We start from the raw sequence: 14202 nt of genomic DNA, 5'->3' as shown, positions 1-14202 counted from the left end.
CTGGCCCCAGCTAAGTTGCTTCTCTCATTCATAAGGAGGCAATATATTTATCCTCGACAATAGGATATATTTGAGAGTAAAAGAGGGAGCTATTAATAACTATGTCAGGATAAGAGGCATAAATTGAAACTGTCTGGACAAACCCGTCACCCTCCTCATTAGTCAAATGAGAGATTGGAGTAGACAACTCTGAGGTGCCTTTCAGATTTATGATCCTATAATTCATGCCACAGGGACAAGTGCCAACCATGTTTGCATTCCAAATGCATGCAGAACAGAGTTGTTTAGGCATCAGCTACACTTAGGGAAGCTGAAATGGCAAACATTCACAGCTGAGAGCCAAGACCTGACGGCATGAAGGCTAAGAGACTGGGCAGATAAAGCAAACAGGAGTGAGCGACCCTCCGAGGGCAAAGGCATCTAAAGGCATGGGTCAGTAGGGACAGGTTCATAGTCAGGGCTTGTCAGAGGCCGCTGCTAATGCCATCAGAAGCCCAAGGATAGAAATGAATGCCATTTGAGGTCTGTTGACATCGGCACACACTTCTGAGTACTATTCCAATACATTCTAAGACATTTACATACATTTCTATATTGTCTTCCAATATGATATCCAGAGACATTTAGACACATTTCTGTATTGTCTTCCAATATGTTACACAAAGAATTTATACAGCTATTTCCTTGGTGCCTTTTGCCATGTGCCACAATTAGAGAAGAGAGTGTTTAGGTCAATTAAATGTCCTGGTTGGTTGTATGTTAGTGTAAACATTATGCCATATACAAATTATCAATTTTCTAAAAATCAAAGCATAAAAAAAATCTCCCAAATCCCCCAAATTGTGATCATTTTACTTGCATAGTTTAGAAAGCACTTCAGAGCTCTGCACTGGCATAATGGAGATCACATCCCACCACAGCTGTGAAAGGTCAGCTTAACAGAGTCCACAGGAGCAACACGTTGTCACGAACACAGGAGAATTAAGCTCAGTGCAGTCTTGTTTTTGCAGCTTTTTTTCCTGCTGTGTTTTCCATGTTGCTGCTTATTGAGTGTGTATTAAAGAAAATCTTTAGAGGAAAAGACTGGGATATAGAGTGAGAGTGAGTAGATGACACTTCCATCACAGAGCCACCACTTTATCATGTTAGGGAAGTGGCTGTACTCTGGTTTGGGCAGCTTTACATATCAGGGGAATTAGCAGAGATGGGGGGAGAGGCACATACAGACAGAGGAAGAAGACAAAGAGAAGAATGAGAGGGAGGGAAGGAGGGAGGAAAGAGAAGAGAGAGAGAGAGAGACAAAGGAGGAAGGCGAAAGGGGAAGTAAGGAAGAACTCAAATATATAAACAGAGAAGCAAATAGTGGGGCAGGAGCCCAGTGGAGGTGGGCAAAGGGGTACAAGGGGGAACATCTATAATAGTGTCAACAATAAAAATAAATTGGGGAGGTGTAGAAAGATGGAGAGAGATAGCAGAGGGGGTTAGGGGAGGCCGTGTACATGAGCAAAGTTAGTTGTATGTGTGAGTACACACAGATTAGTGTGTCTCTGGGGGGAAAAGGTAAATCCTAGCTTAGAATTTTTAGTCAAAGCCTTGAAAAGTCTTGCATCAGAATGTAAGAAATGGAATGGCTCACATAGCTGCTGAAGTTATTTTGATGCACGCAATCCAGTTCATTTCACGTAGACTTAGGCTCATGCTGTTTGGAAGGAAATTGCACGCTGTGGCTAAGCTTCAGGGGTGTAATCAGAGGGCCTGGCATTGACAGAAAGCTCCTCACCATCGCTCTAGGATGAAGCCAGCAGGCTGTGAACAGCTCTGTCTCCACAACTGTGGCTGTATCATCTGTCTGTTAGAATCCGTGCCCTGCATGCGTTCGGGATGGGAACATGCTTAGCCCCCGATTAGAATTCTGGCTGCAAAATGGGTTTTGCTTCTTACTGATGCTTACCTGTGGCAGAGAACAGCAGCACAGCAAGGAGAAATTGCTATTGTCTGGCTAGTAGTCCTTTACGGAGAGCCTTGGAGAGGGTGTCTGTCTCAGAAGCTGACACAGTTTATGTGGCCAGGATGGCCAGCACAAGGCTGGTGTCTCCAGGAAGGGGTTTGAAACATGTAACAAACACTTTCTTTCAGCTGAGGGATGCTATGCATACTTCTCATCCCTATACTTCAAGAATGGCGTGGCGGAACTGGAGGAGGGCCAGGGATGGGCCAGTGAACTGAACAAGGAATTGGAGGACCGGGCAGATGGGAAATATTGGGGTTTTGAGTCCAGAATGGCAGAGGCTAAGAAGGGATGGAACAGTCTTTGAAGTAGAGGAAGGATAAGGATGGAGAACAGTATGAGCACAGATTCTTGGGTATCAAACCCTTGAAGGTTCAGAAAGATCATTTTGGGGGCGGGGGGAAAGAATTAAAGCATGACATTTTATAGTGAACAGTAAACTTAGGAAACTTGTAGATGGTTGCTAAACACCACTAATCACCACCCCACTGACTCTCATTGGCTCTGGGCAGGAACTCTCCTGATTAAATCCAAGCAGGTGGTTGATAATTTGTCTGTCAGTGCTGAGTCTGTAATGTGGTATCTGCCCAGGGATATAGGGAATTTTCCCAACAAAATTTGGACACCCGGTGAATGGGTAACACAGCCAAGCGGCAGGTTTGGAGCAAGAAAAGGAAAGGGCAGTGTTCTAGAAGTAGGCTCGATCAATGCCATGCAGAAACAGGCAGCATGGACCACAACAGAGAATCGTGGGATGATGGCTCAGCGAAAGGTAATCCTTGATTCACCGTGGAGGGTGGGAAAATACCCCTCTCAGGCATCTTAAAATCTTGAGGGTTGGGCCTATTCGATATATTAATGCCATTGTAATTAATATTCCTGAAAAAGAAGCTCAGATGTATTCAACTCCTCTTGATTGGTGAAGCTATTCTGGAAACAGAGTGAGAAAGCATTGCAGGGAGCACAGACAGAACAGTTGGAAAACCCCCAGTCTGGCGTAGACTCAACTGTCTCCATTGCTCCCAGGCTACTGCAGGCCGACACTTGCCACACTTCATAGCAAAGGTCTGCTTATTTGCCTGACCTTGCCACTAGATTGTGGGCTCCATGATGGCAGAAGCTCTGTGTCACTCAGCAGAGGTACTTGGCCTGTCCTCAGTGTCTGATGGATGAATAACCAGTGTCCACCTGGCTCTAGACAGGGTACATGGTTGTCAGTGTGTCTGTTGTATGTTTTACCTGCCCCTTTTTGGAGCTCCTCCACTCCCCTGTCCTCAGGCCCAGAAACACCCCCAAGGAGGGTTTGACAAGTCCTTGGAGAACATGGAAGCCCCTCATTTCACAGAGGAGGAAACTGACAAGGAAAATAAAGTTAAGCCGAAGTCCAGCAGCGAATCTGCAGTAGTAGCTGCCAGTCAGAACTCAGACTATCTCTGCATCATCACTCTTGTTGCTAGGCAGCGCCCCCTCAGAGGTTCCTCCACATTTGCCGAAATTCTAAAATAGATCATGTTCATTGATTTGCTCATTTTTTATGTTGGGGCAGTGGGAGGGTAGAGCTGGAATGGAGTGAGTACTCTCAGAGGGAAGCTTTTATATCCCCACTACATTTGAGACTAGAGGTGGGTGGTAGGGTGTGGGGAGGGGAGGAGGCAGCCTGCGGGGCCACAGGAGCAGAGTGCGCCTGCCCAGGACGCCTCATTGTCGTTCTTTGCTTATAAAGTTGAGTTTTCTCCAAGACAGTTCTTAACCAAACATTTAATGTCCTTCCTGGTTTGTGCCAGACTCGCTTTCCTGGTCATATTTTTTCATGCAGCAATTTAGCATTTCCCAGTAACTTTCACATCCGCTATATAGTCTGATCCCTCCAAGGACTGTTGGCGGGAGAAAGGGTTGTCAAGAGAGGAAAACCCACGGCCACAGCAGCCTGTTAGCTCTGTCCAAGGCCGGGACAGGGCCCCAGGCTCCGGGTCAGGTCAGTGCAGACGCCGCCTCTACCCGCTCTCCTCTAGGGCTCCAACGCGTGCAGGGAGCCGTGGCCACTCACTCTGCGTCCTGGCCTCCACTTAGAATCCCCACCCATGTCTGCACAGCTGGGTGAATCCTTCTCCCTTGACTCCAGATTCAAGTCCTAGTTTTGTGTGTTTTTTTAAATTTCTTTATTGATTAAGGTGTTACATATGTGTCCTTATCCTCCCATTACCCCCCATCCCCCCCACTCATGCTCTCACCCCCCTGTTGTCTGTGTCCATTGGTGAGGCTTATATGCATGCATACAAGTCCTTTGGTTGATCTCTCCCCCTTCCCTCCACCATCCTCTACCTTCCCTCTGAGGTTTGACGAAATCTTACCCAAAGACTCTGGCCCTTGGAGCTTTTAGTCCTGGCAACTCCTGCTCCTCACTCCTGCAGCCCTTAAGGTGGGCGGTTTTGGAGTAGTAGTAACGTTTATGGGCTCATGTCTGTGTCTCTTGAGAACATGGATACAGCATGCCTTGATTTACCTCACAGAGGCCCGGCCCATGGGCAGAACTGGTTGGTGGCTCACACCTTTCCTAGGGATGTGACTAGGAGTTTGTGAAGACCCACGCAGCCCTCTTCCTGAGGTCAAGACCTCAACTTTCATTCATATTTTCTACTATAACATCATTTCCTACTAATATTTGAGACTAAGTGATGTCTAGAGGGAGGACTGGAGGGATTATGGCAAGGGGGGAAGCAACTTCATAAAACTTCCCACTGAGCTGTCATTCTGGCCAATGGATAGAATTCTAGCTACCAGGAGACCAGTAATTACTGGGAGATTAGACCACAGCTCAGGGGAAGGCTCTTTAATGAGTCACCCCATCTTTAGAGGAAAAGCCAGGCTTGTATTAGCATTGGCTTGTCAAAGATGAAACAGAAAGAAAGAAAGAAAAAAAAAAGCCCCGATAATTTAAAACGTTCAAATCAAAGGTTGAGATACTTTATAGACTTTGAGACATGCCAAAGGAAGAGTCCTATAGTTTGTTTCATTTGGAGAAGAGTGTGCTTACAAATAGCATAGAGGACTTCATGAATTTTTCATATTTTTATTACTGTCAATCAATTGAGGTACTCATTCCTTCATTGACTCATTCATTCAACAATGGTAATTTTATGCATTTTCTCTGTGTCAGGCACTGCTCAAATATTTGATATAAAATTTTAGGATATACTCTCCATGTGCACAAGCATTTTCTGCTCTAATAGATTGTTCTTAAGTGTTCTGAAGAGGAGGTTATTTCCATTTTATAAAAAAAGGATCAAAATTTAGAGAAATAATTTCATTGTATATCTCAAATACCCAATGAAGCCTTTAAAGTTTGATGTAAGAATGCTCTCTCTGCTTCTTTCAAATCTTGACAGCAGTCCCCAAAGATCTGTAATTGATCATGTAACCAAGTAGTTCTGAACTTGACACCTCTACTTTCTCCCCCTAAATCACAGTAGATCTTGAAGCCCAGAAGATATTGGGGGCTTGCAATCAGGTCTGTACATCTTCAGAGGTAAAAATGATATGGCCCAACTTATTGCCTCCCACAGTGCTGGGGGGTGGGAGTTGGGGGGTATGACTTTTAGAGAACCAGTGCGTTCCAGATCTATGTGAAAAAATCATTTTCTATAAAGGAAAAAAAACACTTTCCTGGTTCCAACAGAGCTCATGTTCAGGTTAGGAATATATCTGAGGAGACATAATACACAGATAAGGCTGTAATACACAGGTTGTATGAGACGAAATTTATTCCTTCCTCATGCTTAATTGGTGCATTCATTTCCCCCCTCCAGCATCCTGATCTGGAAAACAACAACAACAACAACAATAACAACAACAAAAACCCCACACAACAGTTATTACTGACATAGAGGAACAAAAGAATTATCTCTTCCAATTTGATATTATATTCTGTTCTGTGAAAGATCCAGAAAAGAGGAAAAGAAATCAGTTCTGGCCTATTGTCTCTGAGGGGTGCTGCACCCGTATACAGGAGGAGATCGAGCTATCCCTTTAAAGGACTATGTTGATTTAAAGGTGGGCTTTGTCCATTTGGTTTCCTGCCCACTGACTCGAAGGAGCACACCTGTAGTTCCCTTGATTTGGCTGATTCCCAGCTGTATTTTCATACTTGAAGGCAGAAGACGAGGAAACCAAGTGGAGGGGAAGCTAGTGACTCTGCATTCCCAGACCATGACTTATTACACAACTCGATAATGTGATAATTTCAAATGCGGTGTGCCTGATTGATTTGTCCTTTTCGTGTCTTCAAGAATTCATGTATAAATGTTTTGGATGATTGCTAATGTCATGCCGATGAATCTCTTCTAATGCTCTTCTTTTAGGAAATAAATAGCTATAGTCTCATTTTATCTTGATATTCCTCATCTTTTCTGGTGGCATTTTGTGGAATAAATGGGCAACAATATTTCTCTTTGACTTCCCTTAGGCGTGCACACACACACACACACACACACACACACATCCTGGTTCAGATTTTTGGCTCTTTAGTCTACTTTTAAGAGTCTCTTACTTAAAGATGGACTGTTAATTTTTTTATAACCTTTTCTGTGTATTATGTCTCCTCAAATATATTCTTTTTAGAAAATTACAAGATTGCAAGCCCAAAGGCTTTTTTATCTTAGCACAATACTGAGTATAAAACAGGCAATCAAATTATTGGCTAATGGAGGCATCCATCCTGGGGGAAAACTCTCCCTATGCCATGTGCAACAGGATGTCTTATTCTTAAAAGAGAAGAGACACCACAGTAATTTTGGGAAGACTGTTACGGATGAGGGTTCACTGTCAACAGATCACAGGCCCTATAGAAAGTGACTGTTCAGACCAGGAGCTTTGGAATTAAGTAGAAGGCAAGTCTAACTCTAATGTTTACCAACATTGTAACCTTGAATGAGTTGCTTAAAGTTTCTAAGCCTCCATGTCTTCATCTAAAAAATGGGACAATATTACTACTTACTTCATAGAGCTGTAGTGAGAATAAATGATGTAAGTGTGTAAAATGCTTAGCAGGATGCCTGGCATATGGAAAACACTCAATAATTGAGCTCTTGTTTTAATTATTGGAGTAACACAGAAGCCTTCTGATGCGGTAGAAAGAGCATTAGTCTAAATGACAACAGAGTTGCAAATCCTCTCTTCCTGCTAAAATTCAAGAAGTAAAAAATCAAAGTTTGATGAAGAGTGGAGTAGGCTACTTCTATGGAAGTTTCTTAAAATGCTTTAGGCTGAGTTGGAGAAAAGCTAATGGGAACATTTTCTGGGCAGAGATGTTCAGCGAGCTTCACCAGAAGAGATTGGATCATCTTTCTCTTTTGAAAAGCTTTTTGTGAGGAGCTGTGGAGGAGCCACAAAACAACTAGATCCATCACCTTGGCAGGCTGGTTTTGCAAGGGCCCTGGAGCACTAACTGTAACCCTAAATGGCAATCTCTACTTATCTGGGACAATTTCAGAGCAAAAGAAGAGTAGCAAAACCACTTTTTATAGAGTTCTAGCTTCTTATTAGGTCTGTATTGAACTCTCAAACAACTTTAGAGAAAAGGATATAACATCTCAACTGTTTCAATGGTAATTTCCTTCCACTGCTTATCAGTATACCCTACCACATTCACACCGAGGACAACTCTTCCCAGCTACCTTCTCCCATTTGATATTATGGTGTATGTATGTTTTCATAAATTGACAGTTTACAGACTCATCATGTGTAATATTATTCAAATGTGGGTGTTCTATCTTTTTATCATAAAACTAGAATTACAGAATGATATAGCTAAAGAGATCTTAGAGCTATATTAAATATGATAAGAACCAATTTTTATCAAACTCTTACTATGTGCCAAGTAGTATGCTGAGGGCTTTATACATTTGTTTTATTTAATCATCCCAATAATCCTATCAGTAAAAGAATCTCTATTTTACCGATGAGGAAACTGAGGCCAAAGATTTAAATGTCTTGCTCAAAGTCATGCCTCTAGTAGGCCTAAAACTCAGACACAGGCTGCACTGAGTCTACACCATGCTTAATGGCTGTGCTGTGAGCTAGGTATTTTTCAGATGAGGATCCTGGGCTCCCAGAGGAGTAACAAGAGTTTGCTCAGAGCCATCCAGGTGGTGGCAGTCAGGGCTAGAAGCCAGTTCTCTGGCCTCCCAGGCCCCTGAGCCCTCTACTATACGTTTCCCTCCACCTCTAATACTGAGAAGCAGAGCTCTGGTATCCTCTGGAACTCTCCTTGTGTCCCTGTGTTTGCAAAATTCACAGTGAGTATTTTTTTAAATTGAAAATTAAAATTTAATATAAACTACTTGTAGAAATGTTAGTTTCCCTGTTTTCTATTCCTCCTCTTCTAGTGTCATTCTCTTGAGGCAATCTAAGTTTTCAGAATTTTTAGATTCAGAAAATTCACTTTGAATAAGTCATCTCTCCCTAAGCACATTCCCCAAAAACTCCTCTGGATTCCTTAGTAAATAGCAGCTCTGAGGCAGCAGGATCCTTGGGACTAGAGAATAGACCATGCTGGTTGCTGTGTTGTTAGACATTTCTTTCAGTAAGAAGCAGAATAAAACATGTCCTGCCTAGAATGGAATCTAAATGAAGAAAATGGTAAGATAAGAAATGTACCCAGATTAAAATTAAGTTTTATTTGGCTCATTTTCAACCTGTGCTTTGTAGTCTAGATATATCCCTGGTAGATCCGTAAACAAATGGTCTTGATATTTATTAAACACACCTGTCAAAGATCTCATCAGATCAGAACAACTCTGTTTGGATTCCAAGAGGAGAGTGATGGATGAAATGTGCTCCTGGTGTCACTGTTTATTTGCTTTCTGGATGAATTCATATAACAAGAAGACTCTGGAAGGGTTGTTAATTATTCCTGCAGTCTAATTTATTGCTTCAGGCATCTGATATATTCTACACCTTGGATAATGTTAATTTTGTTCTTTTGTGATCTGAGCTTGGTGTTTGCAGAAAGCTATGAGATGTAATTTATTTCTCCCCACTTGCCTTCTAAATATTAACTCTTTTGAAAAGTGATTAAATAGATTATGTAAATCATGGTCCTTGCATCCACTTTAAAGGTTAATCCTGCCATCATGTAGCCAGATAATTAATTTGTATTCATTCCCGAGCACTAATTCTCGGGGAAGCTAAGGTGTAATGGGTTGAGTACCCTATTATGGATGTTGCTCTGTGCTTGCCTGTGATAAAATTTGGAAGAAACAAATCTCAAAGCTTTGAGAACAAAAGTTCCTTAGGGCTATTGAGAGGCCCAGTGCATCATGGTATTAGAGCTACACTTTTTCTGAATGTTTGGAAATAGGTTTTACTGACTATTCTCCTATTCCTTGAGTTTTCTTAAGTGTCACCTCCCTTGTTAGGAAGCCAAGCCTGGTTTGGTTTGTAGAATCTGGGACAGCCCTGCTGCTTCAAACAGGAAACCTCACACACTTTCTGAAAATTCCAGGCCAGGAGAGACCTATAAGATGTTTTCATAGCTTCAACTGTCCATTGCTATGCCCTACGCTGCGCATAGCCATTGATTAGCCATCTCTACCTTCTCCCACAGAGTCAGCCACCAGCAGGGAAACTCTCCTCCTGGGTTGCTTAAGAATTCCTCCTCACCAGCTGGCCTCTTCACTGTTTCCTGCTGCCAATGCCTCTTCTGTTTCCTCCTTTAGTCAGGGTGGGATGTGGAGCTCGAAGCTCTTCAATTTCATGGGCCTGCTTTAAGAAAAGGAATATAGACATGTAAATTCAGAATTAGATACAAACATGAATATGTATTTTTAAAAGCTAATATAAACACCCAGAAAGTCATAAAAATAACATTATTTTTTATTATTTCACTGCCTGAAACAACTTTACAATACATTTTCCCTACATTTTTTGGCTGTCTACTCTTTGATTACTTCTTTATATGACAGTTCTGTGATTTTTTTTTCTATAGAGAATTGCAAGATAATTTGGTCTTTCCTCTACTACAGATCATCAGAAATAGTTTTTCATTGATAGTTGGATTGAATAAAAGATACCAAATTCACACACTGACATGCTTGCTGTTTATAGTACTGCTTTAAGTTTGGGTCCTACAAACAGATTTAGGATAAACTCTATTTCATGAAATTCCCATCAAAAAAGAAAACATAGAGTTTATAGTTGGGTATGTTACATTACTGTGCATATTCCTGACAAGAGAAGCTTTCACTTTGATTAGGCAATAATAAGAATCAAATCCTCGGCTTCGTGTTTATTCACCTGATGATTAGAATTTTCTTACACTAGCTCTGACTCCAAACATTTATTTTTTACGTGTGTGTGTGTTCACTTACTTTAACAATACTACATTTACCATGTTATCACCATGGAATGTAATTCAGGTTAGAATTTCACAAGTGCAATAAAGTACAACTAAGTTTTTGTATAATGTATTTCCAGAGCTTGCTCTTGAATCATTTATCACTTCCATTACAGGTAATTTGTTTAGTTTAACATTTATGATTCTTACAGAGAAAATGAACATACTGCACATATTTAAAAACTGTTTTTCATTACCTTTGTGTTGGTACTTAAAATACATATATCTATTTCAAGATGATATTTAAAATTATTCTAATATAGCAGCAGCAAAAATAGAATTCTGCAATTAGAAAAGAGCTAAAGTGAGATCCATAATTATCTTATGTTTACAAGTGTGACTCTAAAATAAATACTACCTTCTAGCAGCTGTTATCAGCATGTTAGGTTTGGTTCAATCACACACACATGTTCAGTTGTGGGGAGGTTTGTAACATTATATGCCATGCACTGTTCTGAAAGGGTTCTTCAGGAGCCAACCAGCCCTAAAAACTGAAGTCCCCATTCAGTCCACAAGGCAGGCAGGAAAAATTAAAGTAACGGGGCAAACAGGATTCCTACATAACATCAAAAGCATGTGAGATTCTGCAGCAACTGGGAGTACTTCAGGATTGGCATGTTGTTCTTGCTTAGAACTAGTTCCACCAGAAGAGTTTAACAAGGTGGACATTTTACCACTATCAAGTGCATTTAAAAGTGACATGTTTCTTATGTGCTAACCTGACTCCCATGAATGACCTAGCTAGTGAACTAGTCACTAGTAATTTAGTCACCTGGCAAATCAAGCCTGCAAAAAAGGAAGCCAATGTTCAAATTAATGTGTTATTTAGTCTGACCCTCTCAAATGATTTATTTTCAACATAAACATATAACCTCAATATGAGATATCTAACTATAGCAAACACCACCATCAAGACCAAGACAGCTTCTCTTCTTCTATGGTGTAGGTTTTGCCCAGAATTCGTTATACATGGCATAGCCCATACATTTAAAAAAAATATTTTTTATCTTCAACTCAATAAAACAGCAATCATAGGTCTAGTCCAAATAATGGGTCTTACTTCCAACCCTATGCATGTCTAGGCTCTTCAGTGAAATTATAAACTCAGTGATGGACAGGATTGTCTTTCTCCCTTTATAACCAAGAGTCATTGCTCCCACAACAAAACCTCAGGTTGCCACACGCATGTGGATCAGGTGAAGGGACATTTTAGTATTTCCCCTGTTCTTCAATTTATATAATCCATATGCAATGATTGCTGCCAAACCCGCCATTCCAATATGGACAAATGGTGCCTCTCTAGCTTTTCGGGTAAATTTAGATCCCTGACCTTCATCATATGAAGGAAGAGAAACATCTGTGTTGGTTGACATACTGATTGAAGAATCTTCCAAACCCAACAAGACCTCTCAAACTCCAGCTGGCTTCTCTGACTCCAAACATTTAGACATTTATTTATTCTCCACTATCCCGATCCTTTCCTGCCCTCTCACTGGAGAACTCTTTCATATCCAGATGTGATCTCTGGCCATGCATCTTCATCTTTATGATGCTGGGTAAATCAGCACACTCACTAGTAGGTATATTCTTAAAAAGCATTCTTACGTGGAATGACTATTCATGAAAATGACTGAAAACCATATTTATATACCCCACTAAACCCAGACTAAATGTATCCCCCAGTCAAATTCTCCTTAGCCAGGTCTCCAAAAGGGCCCTGGACATTCCAGGGCCAACTGATAAATGGGTTAAGTAGGGCAAAGGGGATGTTGGAATAAAGAGAGTCATCAACTCTAATTTCAAATAAAACATCCCCCCGCCCTATGAAATTTTACCAATCATATAATCATAGAAATACATTGTCAGTGTCCTTTGTAGGCTCTTGGAAAGGGGTCTTTGGGAGTGAGGAACCCCCATACTTCATCTGCACAGTGTATTTGTCTCCATGGTATTTAATATCATGGTGTCTGCTGGGGCAGAGTTTCCTATCTTTTCTTTACTGCTGGCATATTCCCCTACTCTCAGCAAACGTGTAGCACTGAATTGCATCTCTATCTCCTTGGACTCATTTCTTTTTGTCTCTTCTCTTGAATTATTTCTCCCATCTTCTCCTAGATCTGTTCATTATCTCTAATCATCCCAGAGATTATCTCTAATCTCTAGGCACTCAGAAGCATCCCTCAAATCTTGCACTTTCTCCTGAAGCCACATCTGTTGCTTTGTATCCACGGCCTCCATGATTGGTGAATGTCTCAGGCAGGGTGACAAACAACCCAGACCCGGTCTGCCAGTCGCTGGATGTTCGTTCCTCCAGGCCTTCATCTTCTACAGGCCTATGGAGCTCTCTGGTTTGGTGCCAGGAACTGCCGCAGCAATACCATTTGGGACCCTGGGAAGGCCACTTTAAGCCTAGTTTTGCCTCTTTTTTAGTTGTAACCCATCTATGAGGCTACTCAGCAAAAAACACTGACTTTCTCCCATAGTCCCTCCCAGGCTCCTTAACAAACAATAAGAACAGAGAGAACTTTGGGTAGAATATTCTAAACTTTACACTTATTCCTGCTTTTGAGATAATTTCCTTCCTCTTAAGAGATCATTTCCTTCCTCCTGGGTTTTCCATTTTGCAGACTCATTCTGGTCTTGTTAATCTCTTCAAAATTTCACTCATTCTTGCAGACAATAGAGCTGCATTCAAATAGCATCAAGACATCAGCACTCCAGGGAATCTTGGGGTGAAGATGGAGGGTTGGTTCCTGAGATGACCTGTTATGTCTTATATCCAGCAATAGTCTAGCATGAATGTCCACAAATTAAGTGTTTAATAAAAACTCAATTCTCTTTTCTTCCTATTCCCATTTTTTCTCTTTATCTACCTTCTAAATATAATCCAATCATGGGTTTGAGTAATTAAGTTAATTAAATGGCCACCACTTGCTTAAACAACAGTATCTATTCCTGGTTAGCTAATTTATTTTGAAGCAAATTAAACATTTAGAAATGTGGTTCATGTCTCTGTCTCCATATTAACCTTACCTGTGCATAGGAGATATGGGTTCCAGCCAGCCAGACTCTTGCTGTAACTTGATCATTTCAAGTAATCAAATTTAGAGAGACATACATCTCTCAGTTAATCATACCTAACTTGGGTTCATTGCATTGCAACTTTTAAAATACATTCTAAAATTTCTAATCTAGGCCCCACAATAAACAACTCAGTGAGGTAGGCAGGGAAGGGTAATAATAATTTCCATATTATTTAGTCAACAAATATTGAGTGTGTGCCATGGATGTGCCTCACACCATTCCAGTCACTAAGGAACAAAGAGGAATGAAATTTAGTCCCCGCTCTTATCATATTGGGAGACCATTGTTCAGATAAATGGACTGATTTGCTCAAAGCTATGTGGGTCTTTGGACTTTCTCATTGCCTTTTCTACAACAGGTGCCCGGAGTAGGAGTTTTTTCAATAGAAGAGTCCCAGGGCGAGGCTGACAAAATGCAGGATGTGTCAGGAGGACCTGTCAAGGACATAGTAAGTACTCCTAAAATGCATAGGCCCAAGGTGACCTTGCACTCTGTATTAGTTTCCTATGACTTCTGATTACCACAAACTTGGAGTTTTAAAACAACAGAAATTTGTCTGCTCACAGTTCTGGAGACCAGAAGTTTAAAATTAGTATCACTGGCCAAAATCAAGGTCTCAGCAGGCTGTACTTCCTCCAGAGGATCTAGGGGAGAATCTGTGCTTTGCCTCTTCTAGTTTTGCATGGCCTCTGGCGTTCCTTGGCTTGTGGCCACGTCA

General features: G+C 41.3%; 1 pseudogene across 1 annotated transcript; it reads right to left on the bottom strand.

Annotated features, from left to right (window-relative positions):
- Positions 1-11335: 11335 nt before the first annotated feature.
- LOC307103965 (HIG1 domain family member 1A, mitochondrial-like) lies at positions 11336-11773 on the bottom strand (annotated as a pseudogene). The gene is made up of 2 exons: positions 11542-11773; positions 11336-11385 (listed from the first exon to the last, which is right to left on the bottom strand). The product of its transcript is annotated as an HIG1 domain family member 1A, mitochondrial-like (transcript).
- Between the last annotated feature and the right edge of the window lie 2429 nt (positions 11774-14202).

This window comes from Cnephaeus nilssonii, assembly GCF_951640355.1.
Source record: "Cnephaeus nilssonii genome assembly, chromosome: 8".
Lineage (NCBI taxonomy): Eukaryota > Metazoa > Chordata > Mammalia > Chiroptera > Vespertilionidae > Cnephaeus > Cnephaeus nilssonii.
Note: the sequence above shows the minus strand (reverse complement) of the source record. Positions and strands in the feature narration are given on the sequence as shown.